The sequence below is a fragment of the Triticum aestivum genome, chromosome 3D (assembly GCF_018294505.1).
Source record: "Triticum aestivum cultivar Chinese Spring chromosome 3D, IWGSC CS RefSeq v2.1, whole genome shotgun sequence".
In the NCBI taxonomy this organism is placed as follows: Eukaryota; Viridiplantae; Streptophyta; class Magnoliopsida; order Poales; family Poaceae; genus Triticum; species Triticum aestivum.
In genome coordinates, this window is record NC_057802.1 from 60,583,838 (window position 1) to 60,596,321 (window position 12,484).

Consider the following 12,484-nt stretch of genomic DNA (forward strand, 5'->3'; position numbering starts at 1 on the left):
GGTTCAATGAGTTATATGTTGTTATGAATTTCCAAAACCACCAAGGGATTAGTTGCACTTTTAATCTTCCCCTTTTTGGTAATTGATGACAACATATATATCAAAGCTTTGACAAATGATAATAAGAATGAAATATATCGTCGCGCTGAGAAGTATGTGATTGTCGGCGTCCTGGGAACGAGAGTCCCCAGACTTGCCTGCCTGTGGCCCACGGCGTGGCTCCACCAGCGGCCCTGTACGGCCCATCTTCACCAGCAAACACTCAAGACCCTTGCGAGGGGCCAAGCCTCGCGAGGCGGGCGACGCAAGACCCCCTCGGGGGCGGCCTCACTAGGCTGGCTCGCGAGGGGCGGAGAGATCAAGGCAAGGGGCATCTCGCGAGGTTCCTGTGACGTAAGCCATGACGACCGGGGCCAGGCGGGCGCCAGCGTGTGCAGTGTCCTTGTTTCGTCTTTGGTGCTAAAGAGGCAAGCGCAAGCGAGGAGTCTCGAGGCATCAGGCAAAGGTTTCCATATCAGTGCAACGAGACCAAGAACAGGAGGACGGCAGGATGGAGGTCACCGTGGAGCCCAAGACGGCGTCACCACTAGTGCCTTTGGCAGGCGAAGACCACCTTTAGTCAGGATAACTTGTACTAGTTGTCTCCCTTCAAATTTGGCTGTTGTGGCATCCCTTCCTGTCGGATGTGGGGTTCCAGCAAACCCTTAAGGTTTGAACACTGGGGTGCGCGCGAAGTCTTTTCCCTCCTACCGATCTACGCCCTAGCTCGCTAAGATCTCGCGGACGAACTCGATGAGCTCGCAACACAGAAAGACACGAGGTTTATACTGGTTCGGGCCACCGCTGTGGTGTAATACCCTACTCCAGTGTGGTGGTGGTGGATTGCCTCTTGGGCTGATGATGAACAGTACAAGGGAAGAACAGCCTCCTGAGGTTGAGGTGTTCTTGTGGCTAGGCTCTCGATCGGGTTGGATCAAGCTAAGATCAGATGCCTCTACTATGATGGCTAGACCTATTTATAGAGGCCCTGGTCCTCTTCCCAAATATCGAGCGGGAAGGGAGCCAACAACGGCGGGCAAATTTGAAGGGGGACAGCTAGTACAAGCTATCCTGACAAAAGCGGTCTTCGCCTGCGAAAAGCTCTGGTGGTGACGCCGTCTTGGGCTCCACGATCACCTCCATCTTGCCGTCCTTCTGGTCTTGGTCTCGTTGCACCAATATAGCAACCTTTGCCTGATGCCTCGTTACTCTTCGCCTGCGCTGGCCTCCTTAGCACCAAAGAGGAAATAAGGACGCTGCGCGCGCTGGTGCCAGCCTGGCGCCGTTCGTCATGGCTCACGTCATGAGAGCCTCATGAGGTTTGCCCCGCCTTGATATCTCCGCTCCTCGTGAGCCTGCCTGGCCAGGCCACTCCAGAGGAGGTCTTGCGTCGTCCGCCTCGCGAGGCTTAGAACCTCGCGAGGGTCTTGGATGCCTTGTCGATGAAGATGGGCGTACGGCCGGCTGGCTTAGCCACGCTGTGGGCCGCAGGCAGGCAAGCCTGGGGACCCCGTTCCCAAAACGCCGACAGTAGCCCCCGGGCCCAAGGTGCGCTCGGGCTTTGCTTCGCGGCGAATCCAAGTGTCAAGTTCGGAGCACCGCGGGCCCCAAAAGCCTGCGGCCTCGGTTGACGCATGGAGGTTGATTGGACGTGGGCGTTTCCGCTTCCACACGCTGCCTCGACAACTGCACGACTTGACAAGTCCCTGTATCCTGCAAGGAAAACCATCATTACCTGCGATCATGGGAGACGCCGGTTGGCCTTCTCTTGCTATAACTGGGGAGGGGGCGGAGCCCCCGTCGCCCATCTCTTCCCCGCTTGCTTGCTTCTTCCTCCTCGCTCCATCGCTTGCAGCGACACCCATGGCACCACGAAGGAAGTTCTCCGCCGCCGAGAACGGGAAGGCCCCTCGCGAGGGACCCGGCTCCCCAGCGCCCAAGCGCGGCCGTGGCCGCCCGCGCAAGCATGCCGCGACCCCCGCTGTGGCCCACCGTCGAGACAGCACCACGGCACGCGGAGTGGGTCATCCCAGACATGGCGGTCCAGCTGATGAGGGGAGGCGGGCTATGGTGGCGCGGCCTCCTCGTCCGCGCTTCCACACGGCGGAGGTGTCGCCGGAGTTTGTCGTCTGGTCGGAGACCCCGGCCGGCAACTGGCTCCAACTTCCGCGCTTCTTTGCCAGCGAATTGCCGGCCTCTGGTCCAGGCAGACTCTGGCTGCAGGCGGATGGCTGCTGCAGCAAGGCCTCTTGGGTTGCGGTTGAGACTTCCGCCGCGGGCAACATAGCCCTGGCCCGCGACTGGCAGACATTCGCCCACGCGCGCGGCCTGGGCAGGCGGTGCACCCTTCACTTCGGGTACGATGGTGGATTGACCCTCTATGTGAGGGTGTTTGGGGAAGATGGTCGCCGCGCGGGGTGCTGCCCCGAGGCGAACGACGGTGAGGAGGTGCTCGGCCTTGGGGACGGTCGCAACGAGGACGAGGGCGAGCCCGCCCTCGGCGGCGACCGTGTCTCGTCCAGCTACGATGACTCTTCCTCCGGCGACAGCTCCAGCAGTGGCGGCTACGACCAGCCGCCGCGCCCGTTTCGAAGGCGGCAGTGGGTCGTCTCATCGCCGCACCTTCGTGAAGCGTGAGGAATGATCCGGCTAGGCTCGGGGTAGCGCTAGGGGCCTGTCTTCGCGGATCGCTGCAATGCTGCTTTTGTTTTACTCTTTTCCTACATCAAGAATGAAACCAGTATGGGCCCAGGGGGGCGTGTATCAAACTATGGTTCCTCGGTTATAACAGTATGCGTGTTGTTCCTGTGCCGTGTCGTTATTTTGCGCAAAGATAACTTAACCTGGTGTACTCAAGACGCCCTCTTCCTCGCGAGGCGTATATTTCCTCGCATCCATCTTGCCTTGGTGGCCTGCATTCACTCAGGAATTGCGAAAAAACTCATTAGGAAATGCGTCAAAAGATTTGCCGTTCATCCTGGCCCTGACCCAGCGCCTTGTATCGCGGTACCCGAGGGGCACGGACTAGGAGAGGTGCGCCAGCTTTGGGCTCGAACGAGGGTGGCTCGCGAGAAGGCAGAAAGGAGAAAAATGCTCGCGAGGGCACCTGCCTAGCCCCCTCGTGAGGCATGCGAGAGAGAGAACACGAGCAAGTTCGAGCCGCAAAAAAAAGCAGTGAGAGGCGAGGGAACCAAATCAACAAGGAACGCCAAAGGCAAACTTTGATTAAGGAAAAGCGAGCCAACTACGGAATGCAAATGAAAAGCCGCGTCCGGAACCTAATCTAGTCTTCAAGTCTTCTCACCAGTGCGGAGCTAGGTGCTGTCCACTAGGCGTGGGAGGGAGCCCCAGGGCCTGAGGCCGGCGCTCCTGAGACTCCGGGGCGTGTACAGCCCCAACTTATTATTACGTGAGAGTGTCACGGGCGGTGATTCTTCATAGGCACCGGGCCTTCTTCACATGCTCTGGGCCTTTCTTCTCAGGCTCTGGGCCTTGCTTCTTAGGCTCGGGGCCTTGCTTCTCAGGCTCTGGGCCTTGCTTCACGGATAGAACTTCCGGAGGTGCTGGATGTTCCAGGCGTTCTGGATGGGTATCCCGTCCTGCGGCTCCAGGCGCGCCGCACCCGGCCTGGAGACATGGACGACCCTGAACGGGCCCTCCCACGTGGGCGAAAGCTTGTGCAGCCCTTCTCTGGAAAGGACCCGCCTCAAGACGAGGTCGCCCACCTCGAGCGTCCTGGAGCGGATGTTGCGGCAGTGGTATTGCCGCAGCGCTTGTTGGTACCTTGCCGCTCTCAATGCAGCTTCGCGACGGCGCACCTCCCCCAGCACGAGGTCCATCCCCCGCATGGCGTCCTGCCGCGTCTCATCGAACGCCAGGACCCGCGCAGAGCGATGCTTGACCTCGTGAGGGAGGACTGCTTCAGCTCCGTAAACGAGGAAGAATGGAGTCTCGCCCGTTGGCTTGGTGGCGGTGGTTCGGATGGACCACAGCACGGACTGGAGCTCGTCGTGCCAGCCCCTGCCGCAGGCCTCCAGCTTCTTCTTGAAGGTCCTGGTCTTGAGGCCCCTCAGGACCTCCGCGTTAACACGTTCGGCCTAACCGTTACTCCTGGGGTGGGCCACCGAAGCGTAGCAGATCTGCGTTCCAAGGTTAGCACAGTAGGTTTTGAAGAGGTTGCTAGTAAACTACGAACCGTTATCTGTGATGATGCGGTTGGGGACCCCGAAGCGGCTCACGAGGCCCTTGATGAACTTGACAACAGAGCCGGCAGGAATGGTACGGACGGCTTCCACTTCCGCCCACTTGGTAAACTTGTCGACGGCGACGTAGAGATAGCGGTAGCCCCCTGGCGCTCGAGGGAACGGGCCTAAGAGCATCTCCAGCCGCGCCCCCAACAGGCCCCCCTAGGCCACTTTTTCGGCGCCGGCGCCAAAAAACTCCCCAGTCGCGCCCCCAGGACGCCGAAAATTGCCGGTTCGGCCCTTTTTCCGCCCGGCGGTCACAGGCCGAACCTGGCGCACTGGGGGGCAATTGGGGGCTCCGGCGCAAGGGAAAAGCGCGGCTGGCCCACACCGTCAGGGGAAAAGTCAAGGTTTTCTTCCCCGACTCGCCTCCCACCCCACGCCCTCGGCCGTCACTAGCTATATCCCGGCGCCGCCCGCCGCCCATCACCGCTAGATAGCCATTCCCTGCCGAAAAAATAGCAGAGCTTCGCCGCGGCAGCCCCTCCAACAGCAGCCGGGCGTTTCCGGCCGCGGAGGGGCAGTTTAGCGGCGGGTACACGCCCACCGGGCGCAAGGTGTTCGGCGATTTGCCTGCCTCGGCGATGGACTCGGATGACGAGGAAGCGCTCGCCGCGCTGCTGGAGGAGGAAGCCGAGGCCGACGTCCAGGAAGAAGAGCATCTCATGGTGCTCGCCACCCTCGCCCAGCTGCTGGCGAGCAATGAAAAGCCGCGGCGAGGTGGCTCGGCGCCGGGGCGGGTGAAAGCAAAGAACCGGCATCGTCTCGAAGGCTACTGCATGCTCTACTCCGACTACTTCGCCGATGCTCCACTTCACGGCGAGAAAACATTTCGGCGCCGTTATCGGATGAGCCGAAAGCTCTTCCTCAGGATTGTGAATTCCATCCGGGAGTTCGACAACTACTTCAAGTGCAAGATGGATTGCACCGGCGCCCTTGGATTCACCTCCATCCAGAAGTGCACGACAGCGATGAGGATGCTTGCATACGGAGCTCCCGGTGATTCACTCGACGACTATGGGCGCATGGCCGAGTCCACCAGCATAGAGTGTTTCTACAAGTTCTGTCGGGCAGTGGTGGCAGTGTTTGGACCGCAATACTTGAGAACACCCAATGCGGAAGACACTGCTCGGATCCTAGCACAGAATGCAGCAAGAGGATTTCCTGGGATGCTTGGAAGCATCGACTGCATGCATTGGAAATGGAAGAATTGCCCATTTGCTTGGCAGGGGATGTACAAAGGCGCCAAAGGCGGTTGCAGTGTGGTACTTGAGGCGGTGGCCACACAGGACCTCTGGATTTGGCACTCCTTCTTTGGTATGCCAGGAACTCACAATGACATCAACGTGCTGCAGTGCTCTCCTGTCTTTGCCAAGCTTGTTGAAGGTCATTCTCCTCCGGTGAACTTCGAGATCAATGGGCGGCACTACAACAAGGGGTACTATCTAGCTGATGGCATCTATCCGAGATGGTCGACATTTGTGAAGACGATCTCAAACCCTGTGCCAGGAGGCAAGAACGCCTGGTTTGCGAAGATTCAGGAGGCTTGCAGGAAGGATGTCGAGCGGGCATTTGGTGTGCTCCAATCTCGATTTGCTGTTGTCCGGTACCCCGCTCAGACCTGGTCCAAAGATCAAATGTGGGAGATTATGACTTGCTGTGTCATCTTGCACAACATGATCATCGAGAGCGAGCAAGAAGACCCAGTGTTTGACACTGAACCATACTACAGGCAGGGTCCTCTAGCCGAAGTTGATCACCAGCTACCGGCAACCTGGACTGCCTATCTCAGTATGCGTCAGGAGATCCGAGACCCACAGGTGCATCATCAACTGCAGAAAGATCTGATTGAGCACCTATGGAGGCTCAAGGGGGACGCGGGCGACGTGTGATGAAATATGAGTTTTTATTTGTTGAACTATATAATTTGTATTGAAATTTTTGTTGTTGTACTATTTTGTTGAAGTATTTGATTTTTCTGTGATGAAATATGTGATAAGAAAAAATTGTGTTGATAATTGAACGCCGAGACACGGCGAACTACGCCGAATATGGGCCTATTTCTCGCCCATATGGGCCCTTTATTCGCCGAAATGGGGCTGAAAAGTGGGCCAATTTCGGCGCCTGGGGACGAGCTGGGGGCGACGACTGGGCGCAAAACCGCCCCCAGCACCGATTGTATCGCCGGCTCGCCCCCAGGGGGGATTTTTATGCGTCCTGGGGGGCCAACGGCTGGAGATGCTCTAAGATATCCAGCCCCCAAACCGCAAACGGCCACGTGAGCGGGATGGTTTGGAGGCCCTGTGCAGGCTGATGGATCTGCTTGGCGTGGAATTGGCAAGCTTCACAGGACTTCACCAGCTCGGCCGCGTCGTTGAGTGCTGTAGGCCAATAGAACCCACAGCGGAACACCTTGCCGACAAGGGTCCGTGACGACGAGTGGTGTCCGCAGTCACCGCCGTGTATGTCAATCAGCAACTCCCTTCCTTGATCGCTGGAGATGCAGCGCAGCGTGACATTGTTCGGTCGTTTCCTGTATAACTCGCCGTCTTGGATACAGTATGCCGTGGCTTGTCGGGCCACGCGCTGCGCGTCCTCTTCCTTCTCCGGCAGCGTCCCGTGCATCAGGTACTCTTTGAATTCCTTGATCAAGCACTCCTCCTAGGGCTCGAGCGCCAAGAGCAGCCGAGCTCCTGAGGTCGGGCCACGGGCTGGGGCTCCCATGGCCGGGGGCTATGGGAGCTCCTCCTGAGGCTGAGTCATGCTTGAAAGAGGTGGCGTAGCTGATGGCTTGAAGAGCCGCTCTTCGAAGACGCTGGGCTCTTGCGGTTGCCGCTTGGATGCTCTCCTGGCGATGTCGTCGGCTTCCTTGTTGGTGCCCCGGGGCACGTGCTGCAGCTCCAGGCCCGAGAACTGTTTTTCCATCTTGCGCACCTCCGCGGGGTAGGCCTCCATGTGCTCGTCCTTCGGCTTGTACACCTTGTTGGAGAAGTTGCCGAGGAGCTGTGAGTCCCCTTTGACGGTGAGGCGCTTCACCCCTAGAGCCGCCGCAGCCTTCAGGCCGACTATGAGGCCTTCGTATTCTGCGATGTTGTTGGAGACCTTCTCGCCGTGCTGAAAACGGAGTTGCACGGTGTAGTAGAGCTTGTCCTGAGTGGGCGAGATGAGCACTGCTCCAGCCCCCGCGCCATGGTGCGCGAAGGCGCCATCAAAATACATGACCCAGCCGTCTGGTGCATCGCTTCCTGGGGAGGTGGACCAGTCTTCTCCTTCCTCAAGAGCTGGGGCATCTGTCCACTCCGCCACAAAATCGGCGAGCGCGACTGCCTTGATGACCCTGGTAGTGCTGAAGTCCAACTGGAATGCTTGCAACTCGATGTTCCACTCACCCTTCTGGCTGAGTTAGGGCTCCTGAGTACCCTCTCCAATGGGTAGGCTGAGACGACCTTGATGGGGTGGCCCTGGAAGTAGTGTCGCAGCTTGCGCGAGGCCACCAAGAGTGCGAGAAGGAGCTTTTGTGGCATGGGGTAGCGCGCCATCGCGTCCCGCAGCACGGTGCTGACGAAGTACACCGGGTGCTCGACGAGGGCTGGCACACTATCGAGGCTCGGGTCCTGCGGAGATTGGGGCATGTCCTGAGGTGGTGGGTTTCCTGAGACCTGACCGTCCTCAGGAGCCTCTACGATGTTGCCCTGCTGAGCTTGGTCTTTCGCCGCTGATGGCTTTGTTGCACCTTCCTGACCCTGCGCTGCATCAGCCCTGGCTTGACGTGGCACACCCTTGTCTTTGCGCTCCTCCCGAACCGCCACCAGCGCCGCGCTGGCGGAGTACGGGGTGGCGGCAAGGTAGAGTACCAGAGGCTCGAGAGGCCGTGGTGCCACCATCACCGGGGGGCTGGTGAGGTATTTCTTGAGGTCTTGGAAGGCCCGGTCGGCCTCCAGGGTCCACTCGAACGGGCCCTTCTTCTTCGTGGGCTTAAAGAAGGGTAAGGGTCGCTTGCCTAGCTTGGAGATGAAACGCCCTAACGCGGTCACCCGCCCCGCTAGCTTCTGCATCTCCTTGAGGGTCTGCGGTGGGCTCATGTCTTCGATGGCCTTGATCTTCTCCGGGTTCGCCTCGATCCCTCTGTGGGATACGAGGAACCCCAGCAGCTTGCCAGAGGGGACGCCAAACACGCACTTCTCCGGGTTAAGCCTCAAGTTCACTTGGCACAAGCTCTCAAAGGTCTCCTCCAAGTCTTGAATCAGCGTCCTCGCCTCGCGAGATTTGACCACTATGTCATCAACGTAAGCCTCTGTGTTTCTGCCGAGCTGCCGCCCCAAAGCGATGTGCATCAACCGCTGAAAGGTTGCGCCCGCGTTGCGCAGCCCAAAGGGCATGCAGGTGTAGCAATACACCCCGCATGGTGTCAGGAAGGCTATCTTCTCCACATCCTCCACCGCCATCTTGATTTGGTGGTATCCTGAGAATGCATCCAGGAAACATAGCAAGTCGCATTTGGCGGTGGAGTCGACGATTTGATCGATGCGTGGAAGTGGGAACGGATCTTCGGGGCAAGCTTTGTTAAGGTTGGTGAAGTCGACGCACATCCATTCCTTCCCACCTTTCTTTGGTACTACGACGGGGTTCGCCAGCCATTCGGGGTATCGAACTTCTCGGATGGTACCTGCCGCCTCCAGCTTGTGTGTCTCTTGGACGATGAAGGCCTGCTTCTCTGTGGACTGCCGTCTTGCTCGCTGCTTCATGGGGCGTAGGTTGGGGCACACCCTTAGATGATGCTGGATCACCTCTCTCGGGAACCCTACTAGCTGATTGGGCTCCCACGCGAATATCTCCTTGTTCGCACGCAAAAACCTCACTAAAGCTTCTTCTTGTCCCGGGTGAAGGCCGGTTCCTAAGGTGAAGGTGGCTCCTGAAGACCCATCCTTGTTGACCGGCACCTGCTTGGTCTTCGCCTTGTCTTGGGTGAACAGCTGCTTCTTCTTGCTGGGAGCGGTCTCCTTGGCCTCGGGCGTACTGGCGCCGGCTGGCCATGCTGCTGCCGCGGTCTTGAAGGCAAGCCTGAGCGCCGCCACGGCCTCCTTAGTGTCTCCCTTGACGGTGAGGACGCCATTGCTCCTTGGCATCTTCATGAGGTTGTAGGCCGGGTGAGTCGCCGCCATGAACTGAGGGAGAGCCGGGTACCCGAGGATGGCGTTGTACGGGAGACCGATGCGGGCGATGTCGAAGTCCACCAGCTCGGTGCGGTAGTTGTCGCGTGCGCCGAAGGTGACAGGGAGGCGGATCTGCCCCAGAGAGTGAGCGGCTCCAAAGCCCACTCCCGAGAAGGGCTTGCTGAGGCCGAGCCGCTCAGGCGGCACGTGAAGAAGGCTGAAGGCTTCAACGGAGAGCAAGTTGAGGCCAGCGCCGCCGTCGATGAGGGTCTTGGTAACGGCCACATTGCAGATGGTGGGCGTGTAGAGCATCGGGAGCATTCCGGAGCCGGTGGTGGAGTCGGGGTGGTCTTCCGAGCCGAAGGTGAGGTCGGCCTCCGGCGCAGCCCAACCCGGCGGAGCCCCCGGGCCCTTGGAGGCTGCCCCAATCTGACAGAAGAAAGGTTCGACGTGGCGATCTGAAGGCGGTGCTTGAGAGCCACCCAGCAGTGCCGCGACTGCGTAGTGCGCCGGCACCGCGCAGCGCGTGGTGAAGAGATTGTGGAGTGCCCCCCAGGATGCCACCGTGGATCCCGGGAGGTTGAGCAGGCAGGCGCGCGGCTCGCCGGCGAGGGCCATGGGGAACCAGTTGGCCATGATCTTGTCATCGCCTCCGGCTTCGAGGACGGCCTCCTCGTACGCCAGTAGGAACGGCGCCGGGTCTGCCGCGCCGTCGTAACGCGGCGCATCTCCGGCTTGAACTTGGTTGGCCATTCCACTCGCCGCAGAGCGGGGGCCAGGGCTCGGTACCCAGACTCCCCGCTGTCGACGTGGGTCGCGGAGGTGGATGGCGGGGTACCCGCCATGGGAGAGAAGTGCGGCGGCACGGGGCGCAGGTTGGTGGAGAGGAGCTCCGGCGCACCCCTACCTGGCGCGCCAAATGTCGGATGTGGGGTTCCGGCAAACCCTTAAGGTTCAAACACTGGGGTGCGCGCGAAGCCTTTTCCCTCCTACCGATCTACGCCCTAGCTCGCTATGATCTCGCGGACGAGCTCGACGAGCTCGCAACACAGAAAGACACGAGGTTTATACTGGTTCGGGCCACCGTTGTGGTGTAATACCCTACTCCAGTGTGGTGATGGTGGATTGCCTCTTGGGCTGATGATGAATAGTACAAGGGAAGAACAGCCTCGTGAGGTTGAGGTGTTCTCTTGGCTAGGCTCTCGATCGGGTTGGATCAAGCTAAGATCAGATGCCTCTACTATGATGGCTAGACCTATTTATAGAGGCCCTGGTCCTCTTCCCAAATATCAAGCGGTAAGGGAGCCAACAACGGCGGGCAAATTTGAAGGGGGACAGCTAGTACAAGCTATCCTGACAAAAGCGGTCTTCGCCAGCGAAAAGCTCTGGTGGTGACGCCGTCTTGGGCTCCACGATGACCTCCGTCTTGCCGTCCTTCTGGTCTTGGTCTCGTTGCACCAATATAGCAACCTTTCCCTGATGCCTCGGTACTCTTCGCTTGCGCTGGCCTCCTTAGCACCAAAGAGGAAATAAGGACGCTGCGTGCGCTGGCGCCCGCCTGGCGTCCGCCTGGCGCCGTTCGTCATGGCTCACGTCATGAGAGCCTCGTGAGGTTTCCCCCGCCTTGATATCTCCTCTCCTCGTGAGCCTGCCTGGCCAGCCCAGTCCAGAGGAGGTCTTGCATCGTCCGCCTCGCGAGGCTTGGACCCTCGTGAGGGTCTTGGATGCCTTGTCGATGAAGATGGGCCGTACGGCCTGCTGGCTTAGCCATGCTCTGGGCCGCAGGCAGGCAAGCCTGGGGACCCCCGTTCCCAGAACGCCGACACTTCCCGCTAACATTTGGGAAGAGGACCAGGGCCTCTATAAATAGGGCTAGCCACCATCATAGCAAGTGACAGATCTCGAGCCATTCAGATCATCCTCATCCACACAAGCTCACCAAGCACAAGAGCGCCTCTCCTCAAGAGGCTGTTTTTCCCTTGTAACTGTTCATCCTCAGCCCGAGAGGCAATCCACCACACCACACTGCAGTAGGGTATTACACCACATCGGTGGCCCGAACCAGTATAAACCTTGTGTCTCTTGTTCTGTGAGTTTGAGGCGCTGAGCTTTGAGATTGCGGTGAGGGCATGAGCTAGGGGGAGGAGAGATCTTCGTGCACCCCAGTGTTCGAACCTCAAGGATTTTGCCGGAACCCGGATTCCGACATTTGGCGCGCCAAGTAGGGGTGCGTCGAAGCTTTCCTTCCGTTGATCCACGCTCCGCCACCACAGCGCCTTGCCCCCATGGCCGGCGTTGCTCTTCCGGCTGCGATGGCGGATGCCCATGGCGGGGCCAGGGGGCTCCGAGCCTTTGTCCCTGCCTTGCGGCGCGTGCAGTGGCCACCCAAGTTCAAGCTGGAGATGCCACCGCATTACGACGGGGCGGCGGACCCGTTGGCCTTCCTGCTGGCATATGAAGAGGCCGTCCTGAAGGCTGGGGGCGACGACAAGGTCATGGCCGACTGGCTTCCCATGGCCCTCACTGGTGCACCGCGCGACTAGCTGCTCAACCTCCCAGAATCCACGGTGGCATCTTGGGAGGAGCTGCGCGGCCTCTTTGCTGCGCGTTACACGGCACTTGCGCCCCTTCCTATCGCGGCCCTCCTCGGCGGCTCGCAAGCGCCGCCCTCGGACCGTCACACCAAGCCATTCTTTCGCCAGATTGGTGCCGCCTCCACGTGGTAGGGGGCTCCCCCGGGTTGGGCGGCTCCCAAGGCCGACCTGACCTTCGACTCGGGGGATCACCCTGTCACCACCATCAGCTCGGGCGTCCTCCCAATGCTTTGAACGCCCACCATCTGCAATGTAGCCGTCACCAAGACCCTCATCGACGGCGCCGCCGGCCTCAACGTGCTCTCTGTGGAGGCTTTTAGCCTCCTTCACGTATCGCCCGAGCGGCTCCGCCCCAACAAGCCCTTCTTCGGGGTCGGTGGCGGCTCCTCCAGCCCCCTGGGGCAGATCCGTCTTCCCATGACCTTCGGCACCCGCGGGAACTATCACACTGAGC